The 24440-nt window shown below is 44.3% G+C and overlaps 1 protein-coding gene and 1 pseudogene across 7 annotated transcripts in view; both read right to left on the minus strand.

Annotated features, from left to right (window-relative positions):
* The window catches only part of Ncald (neurocalcin delta), a 350086-nt gene that overhangs the window by 95447 nt on the left and 230199 nt on the right, over window positions 1–24440 (minus strand). For 2 of the 7 annotated variants that reach the window (XM_005381932.2, XM_013512741.1), the window contains exon 1: window positions 5043–5114. The exons of the other annotated variants lie outside the window; for them this stretch is intronic. The gene's annotated coding sequence lies outside the window, so the exon portion shown is untranslated. Of the gene's footprint in view, window positions 1–5042; window positions 5115–24440 lie in introns of those variants that run through there. 7 annotated transcript variants of the gene reach the window in all.
* LOC102015517 lies at window positions 8323–8849 on the minus strand (annotated as a pseudogene).

Raw genomic sequence — 24440 nt, forward strand, 5'->3', positions numbered from 1 at the left:
TCAGAACACGGAATTCCAAAGAACAGCTTTTGGAAGAGAACAATGGCATAAAGACACCATGTGCACAAGTGTGCACACAAGCACACACGTGACTTGATTTGCTCACGCTTGTACTAGAAGATGCAGACCATTTCCAGTCCAGCCAGCTGCTTCCTCCCCTAGCAAGCTTCCTGGTGCTCAGCATAGGGAAGAACCAAACCTTGTTTATTACAGAGAGGGTGTCCTATTCACAAATCTTTGTAAACCACTTAATATACCATCTATGGAGTACTGGTAAATCAGTTTGCCTGTATGCTCACTTCAACGAGAAATGGTATGACGGTAAAGTAGTATTTATTAAGTGCTCAGCATCTGCTAGCTATATTGCCAAGAGATATAAAATATATATATATATATATATGTAACTGCCAAGATTCTTTTAATAGTATATGTTTGTGATACATGATAATTATATTTATTTTGGGGAATTGGTACCTATACATACTGCATCTTGATCATTTTTACTCCAACATCTTACAACGACCTTTAAGGGAGAGGAGTGAGCTCCACTTTCTAGAAAGAACTACAGGAACATTAGTAACATTCCCGAGATCGCACAGCCAGTGAACAGCGGCAGCTGGATTTGAATAGAGTCTGTGATACGGCCCATGTGCCTGGCCCTGTGGGCCCGTGACTGAGAGAGTACCCCAACACCCACCGGTGAATGGCCGCACAGCTGGTGAGGCCTCTGTGTGCCAGGCCTCCCCAGACCCTGAGTGACACCCTGAGATGGACATGACACCATCCTGGTCCTCAAGGAGCTCCCACCTCTCAGGAGATGACAGGGAAACAAATGAGCTACACCTTTGGGCGTTGCCAGCTGGCCCAGGGCGGGCCCCTCTCCCCAGTGCACACTGGTTCTTTGGGTTCACAGTAGCCTTGCGAGGTCCCATTCTTCCCACCCCCAGCCACCTCTGGGTTGTAAGTAAAAAATTACAATTTTTTTCCTGGCTGCAAGGCCATCCACCCTGTATCAGCTGGAAGATGTTAGGCTTTGAGAGTGAAGAGCCATGAAGCCGCCTCTGAGACAAGTTCTGGAGGGGATGAAAAGAATTCCTCCCTCATAAGGGTGTTGTAAGTACTGGGTGAGAAACACCTGCATGTCAACCAGCACCTTTGCAAAAACATCCATCCATCCTGTCTTCCCTCAAAAGCCTTCTAAAGAAGCAAATTATGAAAGATTACAGGAAGCATCACTTCACTGTTTTAAACCCTAGTCTATCCTTAATATTCAATAAGGAGGTGCTACTCAAAATGTAAAATATTTTGGGGAGTTAAAAAACAAGAAGCAAACCAATCGAACAGTCACTCACTGCAAGCTGGAGAGGAGGTATGGCCAGGGTGCTGGAGACCTGAGCTCAGTTTCCCTTCTCCTGCTGCTCTCAGTTCCATCCCTGCCCTTCTGTGCTGGGCTCACTCATCAGGGAACTGGACCTCACGCTGCAGCCCCAGAACCCGGCCAATTCCCAGCTGGACCCAAAAAGTGGGAACTGGCAGGGGTTGGACGGGGAGGAGGGAGACGCCATTGTTCTCTCTGCTGCAGCTGCTTGTCCGCAGTGGCAGTTGCTGCCTTGAGCAGCTGTGGGTGCTGCAGGCTTCGCACTTCCGGCAGAAGAACCAGGAGTCTCAAAATCGGAGCCAGAGGCTACCGGGACAGGGAGCGCGTGCCCACACGCTGGGCGTCCCTCTGCCATTCTGAAATCCCAAGGCTGGCTCTTTTCACTCTTCCCCCTTTCTTTCCCACTCTCCCATTCTCTCTCTCAGCTCCTACTTTTACATCCGTTCCCTGCTGGAAGCCTCCTTTGTTAGACATACCTAACATGGTTTCTGTTTCCTGATTAGAATTTTACTGATGACGTTAATCGAAAAACATTCCTTTCGTACAATTAGAGTCATATTCAACCCAAACAAAGCCCATAAAACGCAATCTAATTGTTTTTACAAGCCTTGTCGGGATATAAACGTGTCCCCTGAAATTCTGTACTTATGTGGAGTTCACAAGTTCTCTGATGACAAATGGCATCCCCTCATAGTGTGCCAGAGTAATTTTGGCAAGTAGTCACAGTTTTAGGAAATTAAAAATATACTGAGCATGTATAATATAAAATTCTTCTCTTTTTTCTCCTGCTATTAGCAAGGCCTTGACATTTTCTACTTAATCAATGAGAAGAAAAATTCTGGCTTAAAACCTAGGTCTTGGAATCTCTGTTTACCAAGCTATAATTTTACGGGGAACCTACTCAGAAGACAAGAATGCCGTTCCCTCAAGTCTAAGTTTCTATGTATCAGGCCTTCCCATTGGTGGACATTTGTCCAAGCAGCATCCCTACTTTTGTAACCTTTAATTTCCAAGGCAGTGGTTTTAAAACAAATTTTCTGGAGCATCCTTTAGAGACTTTGAGAAAGGAAAACATTCGTGAAATGAAATGAATCTTTTTTTAAAGCAACAATTGTTTTTAAAAATGTTGATTCTCAATGTCAAGGATACGGAAAAGTCATCTCTAGGAAGAGCGAAGGGCCTGAGAGACATTTATAGGCCTGATACATTCTTAAAATACTGGAAAATCCAAGCTCATACTCAGAATGTGCTGGGTTTTTTTAAGGGAGGCTTAACATCAGAATGCAGCAAAGCCCTACAAGGAAGCCATAAAATTCTGAGGATGGTAGAAGATGACAGCCCGCAGCAGTGCCAGAGGAACAATTATACAGCAGAGTGCCAACTGAGTCAACCGGGCAAGAACATTCTGGAAAGACCCCTTCATTTGCCTTCCAAGGTCTTAGGAAGAAAACTGAATGCAGAAGCTTATTTATTGATCTACATGGGGGCAGTTTGCCTAGCAAATTTTAATTTCTTTTTTGATCAACTCACCAAAGGAAACAATGAAAACCCTATAATTATCCTGAACAAAATGTCATTTACTTGTCATGAAACTTCTATATCCAGTCAATTGTTTCTTTGTTCTGATCTCAGATAATAAGGGAAGGAAAAAATACCTTCTGTGAGGAAAGAACAGAACCTATGCTCTATTCTCCCTGTTAGCCTGGCCTATGCCCAAACTTTATATAGAAGCTGCCTATGTTATTATCACTGGCAGAATTTGTTACTGATCAGTGCCAACGTTCTATCTATTGAGCCCTCTTGGTTTCTGCTGGCCTTTTGTACCACGTCCTGATGGGGTCCAAAGCTGTGCCCATGAATGAAGCATTATTATTGCTATTCTCACCAGCTAATGACAGCTTCCAGAATTGAAAATAAAACCACCATGCTGGGAAACAAATGCACACAGATCCTCCCTCCTCTTAATAACACAGGATAAATCTATCCTCATTACTTTATATAAACCCTTTAAAAGTTTTTTTTTGACGAAACACTGCTCCAACCACCTCTTCAGACAATGAGTTCCATAAATTACTGTTCTTGTGAGTTTTGTTTAGTTCAACAATAAGAAAAGCTAAAAAAGAGCACAGAATTGAATAATTACTCTTTGCCCCGAAGTGTAGAAGTATATTCTGTTAACTCTTTTACTTATAGCTGACAAGAACACTACGAATCAAGATGTACAATTCTCAGTTTGCAGGTGGTAAAAGGGAAGGTAACCAAATCGAACAAGCCAACGAGGGTAGAAGGAGATGTGTAATATTTGAACCAGATCTGCTAGAACTGAAAACCTGTGTTTCACTGACGGTCCCACACTATGATAGACCAGACAGGTGACATCACTCAGCCTGTGCAAACTAACAAGAAATTGCACGTGATATTGAAGATCTGAACGTTATCGCTGGCATTTGTCATACAGTAGGCTGTGTTTCTGTAGTGTGATAGGAACCTTTTCTATGAAGCCTTTACAAAGACATTATTCTAATTCTTCTCTTCTCTTTGTGAGGTGTCCAAGTGTGGGTACCCCCAAACTGACCCAGCTTGCAGAACTTGATAGATATGTCCTGCTTGACAGTGGTTCCTCCAGACCCAGAGGTCAACAGTGTGTTTCAAAGGCATTTCCCATAGGAAACAGGGAGAAAGATCTTTTTATAAATGGAAAGGGGATCAAGAGATGGAGGGAAGGGGAGGGAACGGGGAAGAAGAAAACATAAAAAGAGTGAAGATGTGTCATGTACATGTACCGACTCCCCACGATGAATGTAATTATTATGTGCTGCAAAAATATAATATAAAATTATTTTTAAAAAACAGCACTTCCCAGTGGGGTGCCAAGTACTCTCTAAGCAGAAGGCTGGGCCCCACTGTAACTCAGCATATGGCAAGGTGTCTCTGAGTATCCCATATGCAGAGCACACCAGATGAGCTAGATGAGCCAGGGCCTGGAAGGTTGAGCTTGAGCGTCTTCCAGTCTCACTCTTACACACATAAAGCAGGCCGAGGACTTCAGGAAGGATGAGAAAGCTCACAAGGATAGAGAGGAGTTGTTCCAACTGACAGGTCCCTGGGTGATCCTATTAGACCTGGGCCTCCTTAGATGTGTGTCAGAGGAGAGTAAGACAGTCCTTGACATGCGCGTCGCCACCGCTGTGGCAAGAGCTGAAGAGCCAAGAGGCAAACTGGATAAAAACCCTGCTCGGGTCAGGCGCAGAGGTGCACTCCTGCAATCACAGCACTCCAGGAGGCTGAGCTAGGAGGACTGTAAGTTCAAGCCCAGCCTGGGTGACTTAACACGACTCTGTTTCAAGATAAGAAAAAAAGGACTGGGGATTTAGCTCAGTGGCACAGCACTTGCCTGGCAAGCACGAGGTCGTGAGTTTAATTCCTGGTACTGGAAAAAAAACAACACCCTCCCCCCGCAAAAAACCATAAGAAAATAATTGAAAAAAGGCTGAGAAAATATTATCCAGAGAAAGGCTCTGGGTCCAATCCCCAGCACTGTAAAAAATCTGAAACACACACACATACACACACACACACACACAAATCCAAAAATAGTAACAAAACCATGTAGGACTTCCAAGCAATTCAGACTTCCAGCAGGATATCCTGTGACAGTCCTTACCTTGCATCCTGTCCTCTCTGCACTGTCCACCACTGTTTGACAAACAGTAGCCAGACTCGGCATTCCCTTGACCTGAGCAGGATACAAAAGGCCAGAATGGTCTCTTTTAGGTTTACAGGTCACATCATCTCTGCCACAAATACTCAACTCTGCCATGGTAATATAAAAGTAGCCATACACAGTACAATAATGAATGGGGGTGCATTCCAATAAAACTTTATTGAAAGCATAAACAGAGGGCAGACTGGAATTGGCCCATGCCAGTTTTCTGACTCCTGCCTTAAAGGACTTTAATGTCAAGGTAAAAAAAAAATTACCTAAAGACTTTTCCTTATGGCTTTCATAAAGATCAAACTCATTGAAGATGCTTAGGGGACAGGAGAGAGCTGAGGACCTTCAGAAGGTAGACAAAAGCACTGAATGCAGTAATCCATTCATTCCCATACCTATGGGTTCCATAAGTAGCTGGGACCAGCCACCAGCACTCAAGCTAACTGAAAAGACAGAGATTTCAGACAGGAGCACTTCATGGTTCACCACGAAGGGTTCTATCTTGAGTAAAACATTCTGCGTCCACATGGGGCATGTTAGGAAGAGCTACCTTGGGAAGCTGTACAAACATAGGCACCGAGCGTTTCAGCAAAGATCAATTCACTATTCTCTAGTGTTCACTTCCAGGATCTGCATGTTGCAAGGTGTCAGGAGAAAGAAACCTCAGGTATAACTAAGACTGCAGTCATCTGTAATTAGTTTGTTCTACCACGTACAGTGCAAAAGCACCAGCTGCATACCCAATGCCATAAATTACCCCAGATAAAAACTTGCTCTTAATTCTTTTAGGAAAAAGTAAAGGTTGTGCATGTGTGCAGGTGCTTTGAAATCAGTGAACTGATCAAACTGTAACCATAAAGTGGCTAAACTCATAAAATGGGATGACTGAACAGTATAATTTCCATCCAACTACTATTTATGAAGGATGCTAATTGGCATTTAAGTCACCCTCTAAGTTAAGAATCCTGATCTGATGGAGCAGTTGCGCAGGTGCCAGGATGCCCTGTACCACAGGTGTTTAACCACCTTGCTTTTGCTTTGAAATCACTCATCACTGAGGGCATGAAAGACAGACACCCGAGTAGCTCTCATGAGGATCAGTGACCACCCAAGAAATGGAATGAAGCTACTTTACTAATGGGCTATTGATCAAGTGTTCTATGCCTGCTATAACAACATTACCACATCCTTGGTGGCTTAGAGCAACAGAAATGTATTCCTTCATGGTTCTGGAGGCCAGAAGACCAAAATCGGTCTTGTGGGGCCAACAGCAAGGTGTCAGCAGAGCCAGGCTTGTTCCAAAAGTTCCAGTGGGCAATCCATTCCTCATCTCTGCCAGCCTTTCTGGCTGCCAGCACCCCTCGGCTGATAACAGTCTCCACTTTAGTGTTATACCACCTTCTCTTCTATCCCCAATCTCCCTCAGCTTTTCTGTATACAAGGACTTTGAGATCTCTCTACCTGTAATGGTTGATATGTTGTGTCAACTTGAGGAGTCTAGAAGCTTAACTAAGTAACTCAGCAGTTCTACATCCTAGGGTGTAGAGGACATGCCCTTTGGAAGCTGTTTACCCCCTAGAATGGTGTGATGGCTGAAAGATTGTGTCAACTTGAGAAGTTTAGAAGCTTAACTAAGCTACTGAGCAGGGGCCTGGATCCCCACTTTGTAAGCATCCTCAGCCTGTGCAACAGGAGGGCATGGAGATGGTGTGAGTGCTGCACCCACCCTAGGGCAGGTAGCCTTCTTCTACTCTAAGTGAGGAAAAGAGGCTTGCTCTCTTTCCTTTTGCTCTTGCTGCTTTTTCTGTCTTCTGCTGCCCTGAAGTGTTGCCCCTCACCATGCCACCCTGCCTTGGAGCCAGCTGATTATGGACTGAAACCTCCACACACTGTGAGCTAAATAAACCTTTCCTTCTTTAATTTTGGATGTCAGGTATCTTGTCTCAATAAGGAGAGAAAAGTAACCAAGACACCACCTTCAAGATTCTTCACTTCATTGCATCTGCAAAGACACTTTTCCATACGTGGCAATATCTACAGGTCTCAGAGAAAAGTACCTGACGTCTTTGGGGGAGCATTATTCAATCTAATATAAGTATTCAAACCAATAGGTCCTTGAACAAATAGTATCTAAAGCCTTTGCCTTTGCTTTGTTTCTGCAATGATGTGAATTTGTGACATTGGTGTCTATGCCCCAAAGACACAGACAGCTACTGTCCATAAATCACTGCCACATTGCACAGCCTTGGGAGCCACACTGCATGCTGTGGGAAAGGCACGTCCTGGGATTATGCAGTGCGACACTCCCCACTAGAACACCAGACTGAGCGGTTCTGTGTCTTAGACCTAAACACCCAGAGCTGTGCTCAGAAAGGAAGAGTCTCCTTAAACCAGCCTCTGTGGCTGAGAATACCCTTCCCCAATCATCCACCTTCTCATAACACACCATGGACTCCTAATTTTTCCTTTAATCCTTAAAAAATTCTTCTACCTCAGTTGCCTCTTATCCACAACTTGCAACAATGTGCTCCATGAGATCCTCACAACGGGCATAGCTCATTCCCAAACAGGAGAGGTTTTGTGGTCTCTACAGGTGAAGCACTGTGGTAGGCCCTGTGCATGTGCCGTGCAGGGAGACAGAGTCAGTAGATAATTTCAGCTCCATGTGATTGACATCCCAACACCTCACATCACCTCCATTCTGGCACAAGCCACTTGGAACCATTCTCACCTTGATTACAGCAAAGTCTGCCCACAGCTCTCACCGTGTCCCCACTCCGTCCATTCTCTGCCACACAGCCCACATCTTCCCCCTAAAACACAGGCAAAGCAGGCCAGGTCCTCTGCGCGGAGCAGCACAGGGCCTTCTTCCCATCTTACTCAGAATAAAAGCTCACATCCTGCATGTCCCCAAAGCCTCTGCTAGCCTGCTGTCCCCACCCCTGACCTCAGTACTTCCTGTCCCACAGGCTCATTCAACTCCAAGTAAGACCCAAAGCACAGCACTCTCTCAGGGCTTTCATGCCTACTCTTCCCTCTGCCCAAGAAACTTCTGGCCCACACATCTGCACGTCTTACTGCTCACTGGCTTTGGACCTTTGACACTGTATTCCTAATGATGCTTATTAAAGCTACAGTTGCAATGTATTCCCTGGCATCCATTAATTTATTCTTTCTTCATAACCTCTGTCACCATCTAAGATATATCTTTTTTTTACTTTTATTTGTATTTATTTTGTGCTTAATTTATTCCCGTGCCATAAGCTTTTGTTTCTTCAGCTTCTTCTGGGATATCTTTTTCTTCTGTGCAGCTTCCTCCTCTGGTTTAGGAACAACTTGTTCCTTTTCAGTAAGGATCTTCTCAAGTGGCAGGGGGAGCTCATGTATGGATTAATCTGGCCATGAGCTCTGTTAGTACAGCGGCGCATCTTGGGTGCTCTGTTCACATGGATGCGTTCAATGACCAGAGAATCTACATCTAAACCCTTAAGTTCAGCATTACTCTCTGCATTTTTAAGCATGTGCAGCAAAACTTCGCACTTTTTTTGGCCACCCACCCTGTGTCCAGCCCCACTGTTTGGCCTGGGTACAGCTACCAACACATTGCTTCTTCAATGTGACGTCCTTTAGATACATGGTGCCCTTTCGGATACACATACCCTTGATGGCCTGGGCAGTTTCACAGGTGTTCTTAAAGTGAACACGAAGATTTGATCCCCTTGATTTGCATGATTTTGTGGGGTTTTCTGGGTCAAGAGAGTGGCAAAACCATTTTCACAGGTCACCTCAGGCCACTTACAGGAAGAGCTCTAAGATATATCTTATTTATTTTTTTAAATTTTCTGTTTCTCTCCATTAGGATTAAGTTCCATGACAATTGGGATTCTTGATAGTTTTATTCACTGTCTATTTTGCATACCCACTACCTAGAACACTGATGCCCAATACATGATCATTACATATTTGCTGGCTGGCTGCCTGGATGGACGGACAGATGGATGGATGGATGGATGGGTGGACGGATAGGGGATGGATAGGAGGATGAGTCCAGATTAATCCATACAAGTGGGTAAGAGGAGGTGTAAATGGAGGGTACACAGGACATTACAGAAATGCAGGGAGGCAGAGAGCACTTAGCTTAGCCTGAGGTGATAGATTTGGGGAAGACAAACCATTTGGTCACACACTTCCTGTGTCAAACAATGAAAAGGTGTCTTTCCCACTTCCATTCTTCACTGATAGTTTTATAGTGCTAACTTTTATGTTTTCAAAAACTATTTTCTAGATCGATAAAACAGTTACCACAGAAAAGGCCAGCAAATTTGAGCGTTATTTTCTAAAAGAAAAATGTATAACTCATCTTAACTGCTTCAATATGTTGACAGACAGTGATGTGCGTGGAACAGAGTCTGTGTATTACACAAGCTTTCTCCTTTACCACCCATCTCATCACGCCGTGCGTTAAAGACTGTATTATATCTCAAAGGTCTCCTTCTTAGGAAGTTAGCCCATACGGATGGCATCCTGCAACATTCTGTGTACTTCCAGCATTCACTGCTTTGCTATAAAGGCTTTCCTGTAAATGATACAGGCAATGCTTTAATCTGGCCCCATCTCTGTCTCAGAAGGTGCCCTTACCTAGGTTTCTCATAAAGCATTCTTTAATTAAAGAAATAATTCACTTGTTGAGGACCTATCTTTTCCAGTACATCTTCCCATATGTAGCATGAGTATGCAGCATGAGCACGCACATGCGCACACACACATACACACATACACACTTTTAACATATTCTTTATGTTCTATATAACTAAAACAGAATCTACCAAACAACCTAAGTGGAAACAGATTGACAACATATATGCTTCCAAACAACGGAATACCAAACATCCCACACTGCATCATCTGTCCTGATCCTCACTTCTTCAGACACTCGGCAATATTTTCTCTTCCTAGGCCAACAATATTAGCTGACAAGGAAACATATTTGGCTTTAGTTTGTCACTGCATACTTTTACGCATTATTTCAACCAGTTTTAACAGCACCTGGAAGGACAACATTTACCCAGTCACATGGGGCTCTTTGTTTATAAGTAAAACATCTCAAAAGATACTTCTAAATATTTATCAGTAAATCTGGCAACTTTGCAGAATACTGTTGAGCATTCTGTGTCTATAATCACCTGCGGCAGTGGAGGGGGTACTCAGAGTCAGTATGTTTGGGGGTAAATGAATGGCTAATCTGAAAGGCTGCCCGGTGCCCTTGAGGTTTCACTGCAAAGCACAGTGGATACTGGGCAACATTCGGCCTCAAGGGTAGCAAAGATAATTCACCTTTCCAATCACCTCTGTGGAGATGTTCCCACAGCTTGTTAGGTTGGCTAGGAAAAAATGAAACAGTGGGTTGACCGAGAAGGTGTGAGTCAGGGGGCCACTTTGCCCCTCTCAAATACTGGAAATCTCTCTCAATCCTATGGAGACCTTGCTTGACATAGGCAACACAGGGCTTCTTACGAACAGCAGATGTAACACGCAGTCTATATTTTCAATATTGATGAAGCTTAATTTCTTTCTCATAGAAAAATAATCTAGCAATAATAATCATGTTCACCCTACATGTAGAGGCCACTGGTGTCACAGGAAGAGCACTAGCCTTGAGGCTCTAGGCTATGTCAGTCAACCAGTGGAAAATTCCCAAGACAGCTGTAAGGACCCAGTGACGATGGTCTACACACTATGAAAAGCCATGCCAATATGACATATGACTGTCACTGCTCCGTAAACTGTACCTGTGCCACTGGGCTATCTTAAATCCATTACTTTGTGTGTTCCTACTCAAATTCATTTCCACTTCCCTAGTGAATCAGAACTGTGAGTGACTGAGAGGTGAACCTATCAAAGGGTATTTTAAATGCTCAGTATTGTAGGTCTTCCTCAGCATTTCTAGACCTACACACATTCTTTTCAGGAAAACCTGGGATCACTGGACAGATTGGTTTTCCCAAAAAGGTTGTTTGGGGGCTCCTCGTGGCCTTTTCCTATGAACCCGAAGCTGCTTTAGGTCCTTGAGTCACCTTCTGGGATCACTCAGTATCTTCCCCTCAGAGAATCTAGTGTGACAACCTAAAACAGAACTGTGCTCCTGCTGGCCTCGTCTGGAATATTCCAGATCCCATGGCAAACCCATGGAGCAGGGGTCCTTCTCCTATCAACCCAGGCTGAGACTACAGGAACTCTAGTCTTTGTCAGGAAACCCAAATTTCCCGTGACCCCAGAGCAAGGAGACTGTTCTCTCCACTGTGCCTGCTCTCCGGAGCTGCCATGATTCACAGAATGGCTCTTTTATTGGAAACAAAGGGTGCATTCTCGTTTATATTTGCCAGCACAGATAGAAGGCTCTTTGTGAGCCAAGTCTGCCTCTGGGTTTTGCCTGGACTGTGCCACTGGCCTCTCTCTGAAGGGAGTAAGAACAGGTGCCTATTGAGCGGTTCCTATCTGCCCAGCTTGGGGACTACGTCTCATTTACATGCATCCGGATCCTCAACAACATGGGAATGCAAATCCTCCCTTCTCTGCCCCCTCCCAGGGAAAGGAACAGCTGTGCCCTTCCCTTCCTCTCCCCATGCCCACAAACCCATGGCCCCTAACTCAGGCTAAGAGCACAGCAATTCTGCCTGAGAGGAAAATTCAGCCCTGTTCACATCATGACCATTTAAACATCTGCTCTGCTACCAGAAATACATGGCACTTCATTCTCTCCATCTTGGCTTCTAAAATAAGCAAAGTTTGATCATCAAACGTGATTTATTTTTATAATGACAGCCAAGTGACAGAATCTGTCCATGGGTGACCCATTCTACCAAATGGATAGTTCTATTTGCAGTGACAGTGAAATCTAACAAAGCCCCAAAGGGCTGGACTGCCTCAGAGGGTAACTGCATCAAACCTGCAGTGGAAGAAATAGGTTATGTTTACTGTTTTAAGCAAACACCTGATTTCACAGATAATAGATATGTTTGGGATTAATGAGGATATTTCCGTATACAAACACTAGAAAGGCCAACATCAGCATTGTGCGCTCTGACCTCCTGCTTCCGGTGACCAGGCCACCTTGAGAAGTCATTCACAGCCAGCAGGTGAGTCACTTCTCACCTGCCACAGCTGACCAATCACATCGGCCTTTAGCTGTCCACTGGGTAAGTTTTTCACTGTAATGTTTAGATGAGTGCCCACCATGGAAGCAGTTCTAGAACATTCTCTCTCATGATAACCATGTTTCAGTATGGTGGAAAGCAGCAAAGCTTTCTGCCACACCATGAGCATGGATCTGGAGAGGCTTCAGAACTCACAGGGGCTTATTTTCCTCTTAAAGGTGGCCCTTCCTCCCGAGCCAATGCTTTCCCCACATGTCCTGGGTACTGGCTTGGGCCTCAGTTTCCTCACTGTATCTCTGATTTTGATAGGTGCACAAGTCACTAAGATCTTCTTAAACTCCAGGTTCTTATTCAACTGCTGGCGAGGTGAGCTAAAAGTCTGCATTTACAGCAGGTCTCAGGTGATCCCACACGACTGGCTCAGGAACACATTCTGGGTGGCAAAGGGGAGATGACTTCTAAAGAAACTGTCGGCACTGAAGCTTTTCCCTATTCAAAATGATGCACAAGGCTTAAACAACAAATGTCACAAAATACTACTAAAAAGGCTGAATATCTGAAGTTTGTAGTCTCTTGACAATAACCTAGTTCAGTGGGTTGTCCACCCTGCCCTGGTCAGTCCTGTTCAAGCTTTAACAATGCACAGAGGACCTCAAGTGCCCACATATTCCTTTATTCTTTTTCCCACGAGCAATTGAGATGAAATTATTATGTTTTTTTTTTTTACAATTCTGTTTGTTCAGAACAATTCAACAATCAACCCCCAGCTCAGACATCCTGAGGCCAAGGTTTAATTCCAGAAGCTATAATTCAAACTGAATGAGAGAGAAAGAAGTGTTTAAAACTGGTGAATATCCCATCTTAAAATAAAATTTGTCATTTTCAAAGAACAAGAATAATTGTTCTCTTTCTCTCCGCTGCAGTTTTGGCTGGAAGGAATATCTAGCAAAAGAAAAATACAATGGATTTGAATGAACTTGGCAGTACTAGGCCCATACTCAGCCTTCCCTGTAGGTGAGAGAGAGCCTGGCTTCTCCGTGAGAATTTATAGAAACATAGCCACCTGGTGTGTACCAGATGATCATTGTGTCCTAATAGCCCCAGAGAAGGCAAATCCATTCTTCTCTTCCTAGTTGGTAGGAAAAGCACTCAAATCTGGCTTGGGCCTCAGTTTTCTCATTGCACTGTGGGTGCCTTCAGGGGAGCATATAATTCCAGGCATGGAACCAGGGCCCACCAGTCAGAGCTGGTTGGCTGAAGAACAAGTATGAAACACAGGAAGGAGGACATCAAAATGGGTCCATGATCTTACTTCATGGCTTTCTCCAAAGCACTCCCCTCTAGCATGTGACAAGGTGCCAGGCCATGGCAAGAGCCTTGCCAGGTGCACCAGGAACACCCTGCCAGCTCAGCACTGCACAGGGCCAAGCCAACAAGAGCCAAGTTCATGCCCAGATGGAAGCATTTTTCCCATTCAGTGGCCTACCAAATGTGCTCAGGTCACCTGATGGTCTTCACTTCCTCTGAATTTCTGGTTACTTAGTATAATGGTTGATACACTGTCCACTTGAGAAGTTTAGAAGTTTAACTAAGTCACTCAGCAGTTCTGCATCCCAGGGTATAGAGGACATGCCCTTTTGGAGGCTGTTTACCCTCTAGGACACTGTGATGGCAGATACATTGTGTCAACCTGAGAAGTTTAGAAGCTTAACTAAGCTACTCAGCAGAGGGCCAGGGTCCTCACTTTGTAAACATCCTCAGTCTGTGCAACAGGAAGGCATGGAGATGGTGTGAGTGCTATACCCACCCCAGGGCAAGTAAGCTGCTTGCACTGTAAGTGAGGAAATGAGGCTTACTCTCCTTCCTTTTGCTCTTGCTGCTTTTGCTGTCTTCTGCTGCCTTAAACCATTGCCCCCTCACCATGCCACCCTGCCTTGGAGCCTGCTGATTAGGGACTGAAACCTCCACAAACTGTGAGCCAAACAAACCTTTCCATCTTTAATTTTGGGTGTCAGGTATTTTTGTCTCAGCAATGGGAGAAAAGTAACTAAGAGACTTCATCTCCACCTCATCCCAATTTGAAGTCCATGCCACCCTGTTTAGAATCCCATTTTAAGACTTTCCTGTTCTGGGGTAGCTGATTCATCTAAGATAGGCCCCTATACTGACAGCTAGCACTCACAGAACTAGTGTAACACTGCTATCCCCCAAGAATAGCCTGCATTTTAACAGGTCTTTCACTAACTGACCCTCTACCAGGGACTCCAGTTATACAAGAAACCGATGGGGGTGGGACGTAAGTCTCTCTCAGTCCCCATCCTACCTGACAGATTGCACTGATGTCAGCCCTAGGATTTGGCTGAGTTGAGCCACACCAAGCTTTCTGAGACAACGCTACTTTTCGCTGAGGTCAGTTTTGTCTCCTGCCTCTGTTGCTCGTTGGAGGGCACAGGTGGAGACTTCGGGCTGAGGCCCCGAGGAAAGTGTGGCACCAGAGCTCTGGGCCCACGTCTGCATCTCGCTAGCTGTGTGGCTTTGGACAACTCACCTCACTTCTTTGTGCCTGGTCCTCACCTACAAAGTGAAGAGACTGAGCGGGACCCAAAGTTTCCTGAAGTTTTGTTCATTTCCTTGTTGAGGAAAACCCTTTATTTACAAGGAATCTTGCACAGAACTCCAATGAGCAAAGCAGATGAAAAGCAGTGCAGTTGGTGCGGGGGCATCAGGAGCCTTAACAAATAAACCTCGAAATTCTTGTAGCTTTGCCGCAGCAATTCTTGGCCTTCAGCAGCATAGCGACACAAGGACCCACACTCCTTCCACTGCAGCTCTGCAACACTCCAGGCAGGTTCTCAACCAGGAGACATTTTGTCCTCCTTCCGCTTCCCTCCCAGCCCCATCACACGAAAGGACAGCTGGCAACCTCAGGAGGCATTTTTATTGGCTTGCACTGTGGGAGGAACTCCCGGCATTGAGTAGAAGGTCAGGGTTGCTGTTAAACATTCAATAGTGCATGGGACAGGCCCTCACATGCAAAAACCGTCCAGCCCCCAGTGCCAGCAACACTCAGTTTAAGAAGACTTGCCCAAGGTCTTTCAGTTCTGCACAGCTAGCCAAGAAACAGGAAGAGCCCTGAGGAGCACTGCATGAGCTCAGCCCTGGTCCCGTGCTGTACCTGTCCATGCGCAGCTTCCTCAATGAGTAGCGCCCTCCCTCCGGAAATGAATCTATGCTACACAAGGGAGACAGCAGGGCTGGTGGACAGCTCTCTTTGCAACCAAAGGTCTCCTCAGCAGAACAGACCTTGTCACAAAGACCATGAACTGTAGAACCTGATGACCACAACAATCTAATGCAGCATATCTGTAGGGCTTTGCTACCCAAACTGTGGCAATTCCTGGGAGCCTGGAAGGCCCGTACTGCTCCTGAAAGTATGGGAAGAGCCAGAGTGTGTGCACTGAGGACACCAGCATCCCACAGAAGCTCACAGACAAAGATACACATGGGAATCCAGCACGTTCTGCAGAATTGCATTTCCCACCAGAGATGAGGCTATGGCTAGGGATCGCAGAAGGCCCTCCTTCCATGTGCAGAACAGAAACCAATAGACACAAGCGGGGTGCAGTGGACTTAACTCATCTCCCTCCTGGTCAGCAACACAGTAGCCATTCTTTTCCTCAGTTACCTTCACTCATCAGACAGTGGCCCAGATTCAGAAGTGACAAGCATTTGGAAACACAAATGAAAAGATACAAAAATTATCTTTGATATTCAAAGAAAGCTCAGTGAAAGAAGCCAAAATAAGGCACAAACTCTCAACCTGTTTCAGGCTCTGGTAAGCAGTACTGCAGACAGATCCACTCACCCCCAGGCCTGTGTACCTGCACTGGTAAAATGTGTAAATGGACCTGGAGCAGCAGTTTTCAGAGGATGTCCTAGGAACCCTTGAAAATTCAAGTAGCACAAGTAATAGGTGCTACGCCTCACACCCAGCCCCACGTTCTCGGGATTGACATACCACACTGCATGTAAAACTAAACAAAGGCTTTATGGCTAAGCAACACTTGGAAATCCCTGATGAAGAGAATCACTCCCTCATTTCTACTTCTAACATTCTAAGCTCAGTCCATAAAACCACAACAATCTTAGCAAAAGCTTCTATGTGTTCCTCCATGAGACAATTTTTCATCTCCACCTTTTAAATTATCATGGAAGAAGTGAGACTAGATTGCTCCAAACCCTCAATTCCCTACATGTGTTTGTCAGAAAGCCTTGAAGTCTTCAGTAATCCTGATCTCAAAATTCTAAAATCATTTTGATTTTTGGTGTGACTTTCCAGGTTTGTTCTCAAGCCAAGGCCTGCTATTATCAGCTGCCCTCCCTTGACAAGGTTCCAAGCCCTCCTCTTTAACCCAAGACCTGCAGGAACTCACCACTGCCACTTAGATTACTGACCATCGGGGGATGAACTCTGGAAACAGTCCCACACAATACTGTTGCTTTTCATTCGGAATCAAGATCTACTTCCACTCCCAGCTGATGTTCTCCCTGTGACTTTAAACCTGTATGCCCAGTGTCCTTGGCTGATCGTATTCCTGGGCTGTAAACCCACTGAGATCAAAACAGAGCTCCCTCAGTATCTGGTGGAGTTCTTTGCATATATTTGATATCCAATAAATAAGTATTAACATAAGACACACATGACAAAAAGCACAGCAGTATAAATCAAACCACTGAATTCCATTACATTAGGATGTCAACACAGTTCAATAATATTTTGATGTGTAACTAACATATGCTTCCAGAACCACCCCCATGCAGCTCAGCAGCCACAATCATTTCCCATAGTCTTTATTTTCACACAGCTGGTTTCACTGGCTACCACTGCTGACTGTCACCTACCACTGCTGATAACCATCACCATTCTCCTCCACCATACAAACCGATGATATTATAAATATAAATTGTATTAACCTTAGCCAGCTCCCCAACACTACCATAAAACACCAGCAGTAATAACTCCCAGAGAAATCACTGGACCCTCCAAAAGTCCCGATTCTGCCATCTGTGCAGTGGCATGGGCCCTCGTCGGAGCTCTGATGGTCTCTTGAACCAGCAATGCAAACATTCCAGGAATTTCAAGTGCTTCATAGGCTGCTTAAAGTTCCATATTTGAAACACACTCCATATTGCAATTCTTTTTGTTTGCTTCTTCTGTTCTCTAAATATGAAGACCCTAAGGTGGAAGCCACATCTACCTTGCTCACTCTGGATACTCCCTCCGACCTTAGTGCCCTGCATGGCCCACGGTACTCACTGAATGACTAGACAGATAAGAGGTAGACAAAATCATTTGGCGCGCCACTACTAAGACAGCGTGTAGTCATTTTGGTTGGGACAACAACCTGATTCTCTGAAGGAGACGTGAAAAACTATTTCATGAGAAAGGTAAAATGGGTACATTCATTTTACCCAGACAGTCACCGAATATTTAGTTTCCTCCCTGAATATTAACACTTTTCAGAAATAGGAAACAGAAACAATCTGGAGACGTTCACGCTAGATAATCCTGGAAAAGAGCAGTATACTTCAGATAATCCAACTCTTCACATGCGTTCACTCACTGAAATCAAACTCTAACAAAACAGAATGACATCTGGTGCTTATTGAAAGTCGCAAAATGGACCAATGCTTTTGCCACTTTGTATTTAAGCTTGGGTGCCTAGTATTGTGTCTTAGTGGTGATGAGAAGGTCACCAAGACACCATGAAAAGACACAGGGAGAAGGCAGCCATCTACTGCCAGGGAGAGGCCTACAGGAAACCACTCTTCAGACACCTTGATCTCATACATCTAGCCTTCAAAATTGTAAGAAAATGAATTTCTGCTGCTTAAGCAACTCAATCTGTGGTATTTGTTCAGGTGGCTCTATCAGACTAATATACGCATGACTGTCCTTGTCTGCATCTTCTTCATTTTTCCTTCCGCTGTCTGTGTGTGTGTGTGCATGTTGGTGATTTCTTCTCTGATAGCCATTAATGGTGAATTCAAATAGAGCCTGGCTTTAATCACTAACAGGAAGCCTGAACAGGGGTGGTTCATGAACTTTGATTGAGTGGATGGAAAATGTCACTGGAGACCATACTCTTTCACTACTTGTACTTTTCACTACTTGTACCTTTGGGGCTTTCATCCTCACACTGTCACTTCCTGGTCTCGAGCCTGCCCTTCTAGCCCCGAGGCAAGAGGACAGGGCTGTACCCATGGTCTTCCTCTTACTCCTCTCCTCTTTCCATAGAAGCAAACTCTTTCCCCAAGGACGCCCAACGTAGTTCTACTTCCTACCCACTGGCCCTGACTAGGACATGTGCCCATCCCTGGCTGCCAGGAATCTGGCAGAGCAAATATACAAATTTCTAGAGCTCCTGGCACTCACAGCAATTAGAAGCGGGGCTGAGAGCTGCTGACTGGTAAACTAGCCACTTCTACCCATAGGAGGGAGAGCAAGACAGAGAAGAGAAGAATAAAGTGGGGCAGGGAGAAGATAAGAAAACAGAAATTATCTGATAAATACTGTATATATAAAGAAGCAAAGTTCTCATACACAGCCCTCCCAGAGTGACCCCTGCCTGTCTTGTTCATTAGCTACTTTCATATCCAACAGCTTGCTTCAGGTTCTCGATGATTTCTCATCTTTGAGCATAAACGTATAATACGTACTTAACAACTGCTTCTAGACAAGGAGCTCTGTGTGGATAAGGAACTGTATGACCTGAACTTGTCACAGAGCATTTGGTACATAGTAAGTTAGTACTGAAGACTTGTTGAATAAATGAGTGAAACCAATCCAGATGGTCGTGGGAAAAGGAACAACACAAGGAAACATTAGGATTTCTTCATTGTGGGAACTTGTTGGAAATGAAAATTCTTCAGTCTCAACACAAACCTACTGAATCAGAAATAGGCAGAGTTAGAAATCTACACCATACAGGGAGCTGTGATGCACGCTAAAGCTCCAGAACACACACAACCACATGCACTCCAACAACTAAACTATCTCTGTCCTCCATAATTTTAGGTGTATGACTATTTACCACAATTTTTCTTTTCTGGGCTATAGCAGTCACCCAAAAACACTACTGTGTTCTAAGTTTCTTTGTAAATATTTTAAATGTTAAGTTATGAAATATTAAATATGAAGGAAGGTAGAGAGAAAAAATAAAACACCTGTGCATGCACTCTTCAGATGTAACGCATACTAGCATTTGCTGTAGTGGCTTGCAAGTTTTTGTGAACTTGCAAAGCCGGGCACTGTTCTGGTCCATCCTTCCAAGGTCCTCAGCATCTTGGTCTTTTCCTGACTCACCTAAATCACTTGGCCAAGGCAGGGCAAGCACACTGTGGAGGGACAGACTCTTGCTGCTGTCCCAGAGGCCAGGTCAATGGCAATTTCATTACCTGGAGGCTCACTAGGCAGTGAGCAGTATTACGTTGGGTGATTGTTCTCTTGGTAACTTTTATTCCATCTGTGGAAGGCAAAAGAATGCTTAATGATTCTTAAATACAATTAGGAGTAGAAAGTCTTTCCACACATGTACCATTTGATGATAACTGGTATCCTCAGACTGTCTGGTCACCTTCCCAGCAGCCAGCACACTGCAGTGCGCTGTAGACCTGACCGAAAGCTAAAGAAACGAGGGCAGCAGGACGCTGGCAGGGGCAGAGCCAGGATCCCCGTGCAGGGCAAGGGTGGCCAGTGTGAAGCGGAAAGGAAGGCGCCTGAAGCTGCACTTTGCTTCTGTATTGCACCAAGTTCTTCTTTGAGAGTCATTGTATGGAAAACAGATGTCACCTGGACTGAAGCATGAGTGAGCTCCATCGTGACTTGACTTACATTCTGACTCACGTTCTCTAAATCACCGAGGGGCAGGAGCAAAGACTTCAGGGCTTGACTCTGCCTGTGGACCGTATCTTGAGGAGCCCAGAGAAAGAGGATGGAACCTCAGGCTCTGTGTGCTCTGTGAGACCCTTTTGCTTAAGTAGTTAATCTGGAGTTACCTGGGGAGGTGAGGATGGCTATGTGGGGATGACTAAAACCTGCTCCACAAAAGCCATCCTCATGCCGCAGTTTAAGAGCTGTGCATTTCAAATAATCTTTAGTTAGAAAAATCCTAGAGTAATATGCCTTCTATTTTGTTACTGCCCTGGGTAGAAGCCCTTCAACTCAATAGGGCGGAAGTGATGTGTAAAGGGAAGCAGCTTTGGCATTGGTTAACACACTGAAGTGGGCTGGCCTGGTTCTACTTGCACACCAGTCTTCCTTCAGGTTTCTCACGTAGCCAGCAACATCATGGCCTGGGTTGCTGCGGGACTATCTTACAAACTCCCCTGTGCTAGCAAGGTTTCCTGCGGCCCGGCTGGCCCTCGGACCGCCCCAGCCTACACTGGTGATGTTGGGGCTGGGGAGTCTGAGCAATACGGACCCCACACTGGTCATTTCAGGACAACATCCCTCCAACTTGAGGACACATCAGAACCCCAAACAGGGTGTTTAAAAAGTGAATAACTGACCCATCTACTCCTGACTCAGTCCAGGGTGAGGCCCAAAAATCTGCATTTCAACCGAGTTTGTAGGGGATCCAGCTGGTCTGGGGGCTGCTGGTTGAGAACCCTTCTTCTAGGTGCTCAAGGTGGGGAAGGACTTCCTTTTTTTATCCATAAGCAATGTTTTTTCGTACTTTTTTTCTGGACTGCAGGCTACTCACCAAATATCCATTATCTCTCTTCCTTACTACTAATTCAACCCAAATTTTATGAAGGGCAGTGACATATCCAGCTTCAAAAGCACAGCATTGTCTAGATACTCTTCAGCTGGCAACGTCCACATGATGCAGTTTTCACTAATAGAATGCAAGTGCAAGTCACCAGGAGGAACTTCTAGAGAGTCCTATAAGGACTTTTGCATGACTGTTGCTTTATTGGTATTTCTACCAACAAATTTATCCCACAATTTGCTCCTGCTCCTGCTCCTTGTCCATTCGTGGAATGCAGACATAAGGCAGGAACAGGTTTAGATGAGCAAATACTGAGGATGCAGGAGAGGAAAAATGTGCCTGGCTCCCCTCAGACATCATAGGCTGCCCTGTGAGCTGTAGGTGGATTGCCTCTAGACCTCTGATTGCCTAAGAAAGGGAAAACTGCTAATTGATTGGCATAAGCCAGTGTTTGGAAATCTATGTTACTCTTGCCAATGAAATTCTTAACCAGTGCCTCACATGGTACAGGCCAGTGCTAGATGTAAAGATGGGAACTAACTGGTGTGTTTCCTAACTTCAAGGAGCCATGGCCCAGCTGTAAAGACAAGAACAGACACCGATCATGGTGAACATGGAACCCACAGGGCCTGAGGGTTAACAGCAGCTAGAACAAGTCCTTCACATTCTGAACCACTGTTTAGAAAAGATTCGTATCAGGAAGTATGAGTTTGAGTTGAGGAACTGCAAGATAAAAAGAGTTTAACCCTGGGTGTCTAAGCCCATAAGCCCATGAAGAAATAGGGATCCTACGGGAACAGAGGATGCTGGGAAATGTCCAGATCTGCAGTAAGAAGGGAAATGGTGCCGAGTTACCAAGGTGCAAAAGAGAAATGAATAAGAAATATGACAAAAGTCTAGGAAAGGCAACATCTTGAGGAGAAAAAATTCCAAAGTTAATGCAAAGAGACTTACAAAGTCGGGTGAGTGATGTCAAACAAGATAGTACATGGCTCTTACAGGGAGGACAGTCATTTGAAAACACGTTAGAGCCATGAGGCCTTGTTTTAAGAAAGCATCACAGGCAAAACAGCTAACAATGGAGCTATTCCTGTTCTAGGAGTGGCAGGGAAGTCAGGGCCCCAGGGTCTCTGCAGAGAACCAAGGAGCTGCAGGGCAGATTTAAGAAGTGGTGGGGATGATGACATGGTTTAGATGCCATAAAATAATTTAGCCACAAAGGAGAAACAGAGACTTGAGAAAAGCAATGTTTGGGCATTCAGGATATCTGGCACATCCATTTTCCTACAAGTGACCCAAGTTTATCCCTCTTTATGACAGAATAGTGCTCCACCGTGTGTAAATGCCACATTTTATTTATCCATTCATCTGTCGATGAATGCAGACATACAGTGTGCTTTCAAGATTCAGTTAGTATGAGTTTGTGCTTGCTGCCATAACCACGGTTATACATGTATCACTGCAATATGATGTCTCTAACTCTTTTGGGAAGATACCTAGATGGAAAAGAGTCATATTGAAATCAACTAAGATTTTTAATATTTAATTGCTTTTTGCTCTTGAAAGATACAGTTTCTCTGACTCAATCTGATTCCTACTTGCTGTTTTAAAGAATAAAATCTGTGATATTCACTTTGAATTTTTACATATACCTCGTGGTAACAAAGAAAAGAGAAAGGTAAAATCTAGCCTAGAAAAATGTTTTCCTATAACATTGCCTTTATTAATTTTATAACAAATGAGAAAGCTGACAATTTGTGACACATTATTTTTCACTTTTTTTTTTTTTTTTTTTTTGATACCAGGAATCAAACTCAAGACCTCATGCTTCCCAGGCAGATGCTGTACCACTGAGCTATATCCCTGGCAATACCTTATTTTTTATGAAGTAAAAATTATATGTGGATGCTTAGCATGAGTATAGAGCTCTTAATTTACAAAGTTCCCCATAATAAATTTCTGGTTGATTATTCATTATGTTATTCTGTAAAAGGACTTCGTTTCTCTGCCCATTTTGCAAAAGAGAGATCAGAAACACAAAAGCAAAATTCAATTACTACAACCCAGGGATGGTAGTAATTTGCCTGGCAGCATTAACTCAGGAAAGGAAAGTCCTGTGTTCTGATCTTTCTAAAATTAGCCAGCTAGGATGGAAAGAATCATTCTCATCACAAACCCGCCTCGCTAGAATAGAACTATAAGTCAGCAGAGACAAGCAGTGTCAATGTTTGTCTTCTCTGCTATGACTGTCACTGAACTTGAAAGGAAAAGCTACACAAGAGGCCAGGCTCTGAGCAGGGACAGTGTGTTCTTGTTGGAGACAGAGGCCTTTTCTTATGGCTTCCTAATTGATTGTGTCATTCAGGAAGTTCTTCCACATTCAGTCATGTTAACTGAAAAGCCTTTTTCTCAGAGACTATTAATGGAAAGCCCTTTCCACAGCTGACCGTCCTTGTCACCTCTGAAGAGGAGGCCACACTCAGCATGCACCTACATCTATTTCAGCTGGGCCTTACCCAGAAAGATATGCTGCTCCGTGGATGTCCTGGGCTTGCAAAAGTGCCAAAGGCATATCACAAGCACTGGGTCAGGCTCCGGTCTTGTCTTCTCCAGTACCTCTGACCCCACAAGTACTCTTTGGATGGGACAGACCCAAGTATACCGTGAGAGAAGGCACTTGCGGGACACGGCTGCTCACACACAGCTGGGAACCCCAGGTGCCTGGCTGAACCAGTAACCTACCAGATCACATAGCTCTCTAACAGATTCTATTTTCTGCAAACAGAAAAGGAAAGAGAAAGAGCCTGTGGGAAAAATGCTCCATACTTATTCTAAAGAACTCCTGTTAGGTTAGTGTTTTCCCTGAACACAAGGCCACTTGAGGGAGAGGAAGATGTAAAGCTCTGGGTCATTGGAGACTTCTTATATATCTTAACAAAGCAAAACAAACAAAAACTAAATAAAACAACTGTCTTAGGCCATTATAAAATGGATGATAAAATTTTGAAAGACTTGGAACAATGTGCATGTGTGTTATGTGAGCGGCCTTAAGTTATATCCTTGTACCTTCAAATATGTGTGACCCAGAGGGTAGGAAACATGCTCTTCTAGTTTTCTTTGTTAAGTTACATCTTTGGGAGTTAGATAAATCTATAAATATAAAAGATGACACCTTTAATGAAAGCAGCAGCAACAATAATCACCCCAGTTCCAAGGTTAGAAAGTCATTTAATGAGTAGAACTAGAGCAACACTTTTCCAAGAGGATCCAGCAGGGTGTTGATAGGGTTTACTGGAGACAGGAAATGTTCCATGGTGAAGCACATGTGAAAAATACTGAATTAAAATTTCTTGTCCTTTTTTATTTTTTATTTTTTATTTCAAGGCAATTCAAGGCTTTACATCTGTTGTAACATGCAT

The sequence above is a fragment of the Chinchilla lanigera genome, unplaced genomic scaffold, assembly GCF_000276665.1.
Source record: "Chinchilla lanigera isolate Chin_1 unplaced genomic scaffold, ChiLan1.0 scaffold00016, whole genome shotgun sequence".
NCBI lineage: Eukaryota > Metazoa > Chordata > Mammalia > Rodentia > Chinchillidae > Chinchilla > Chinchilla lanigera.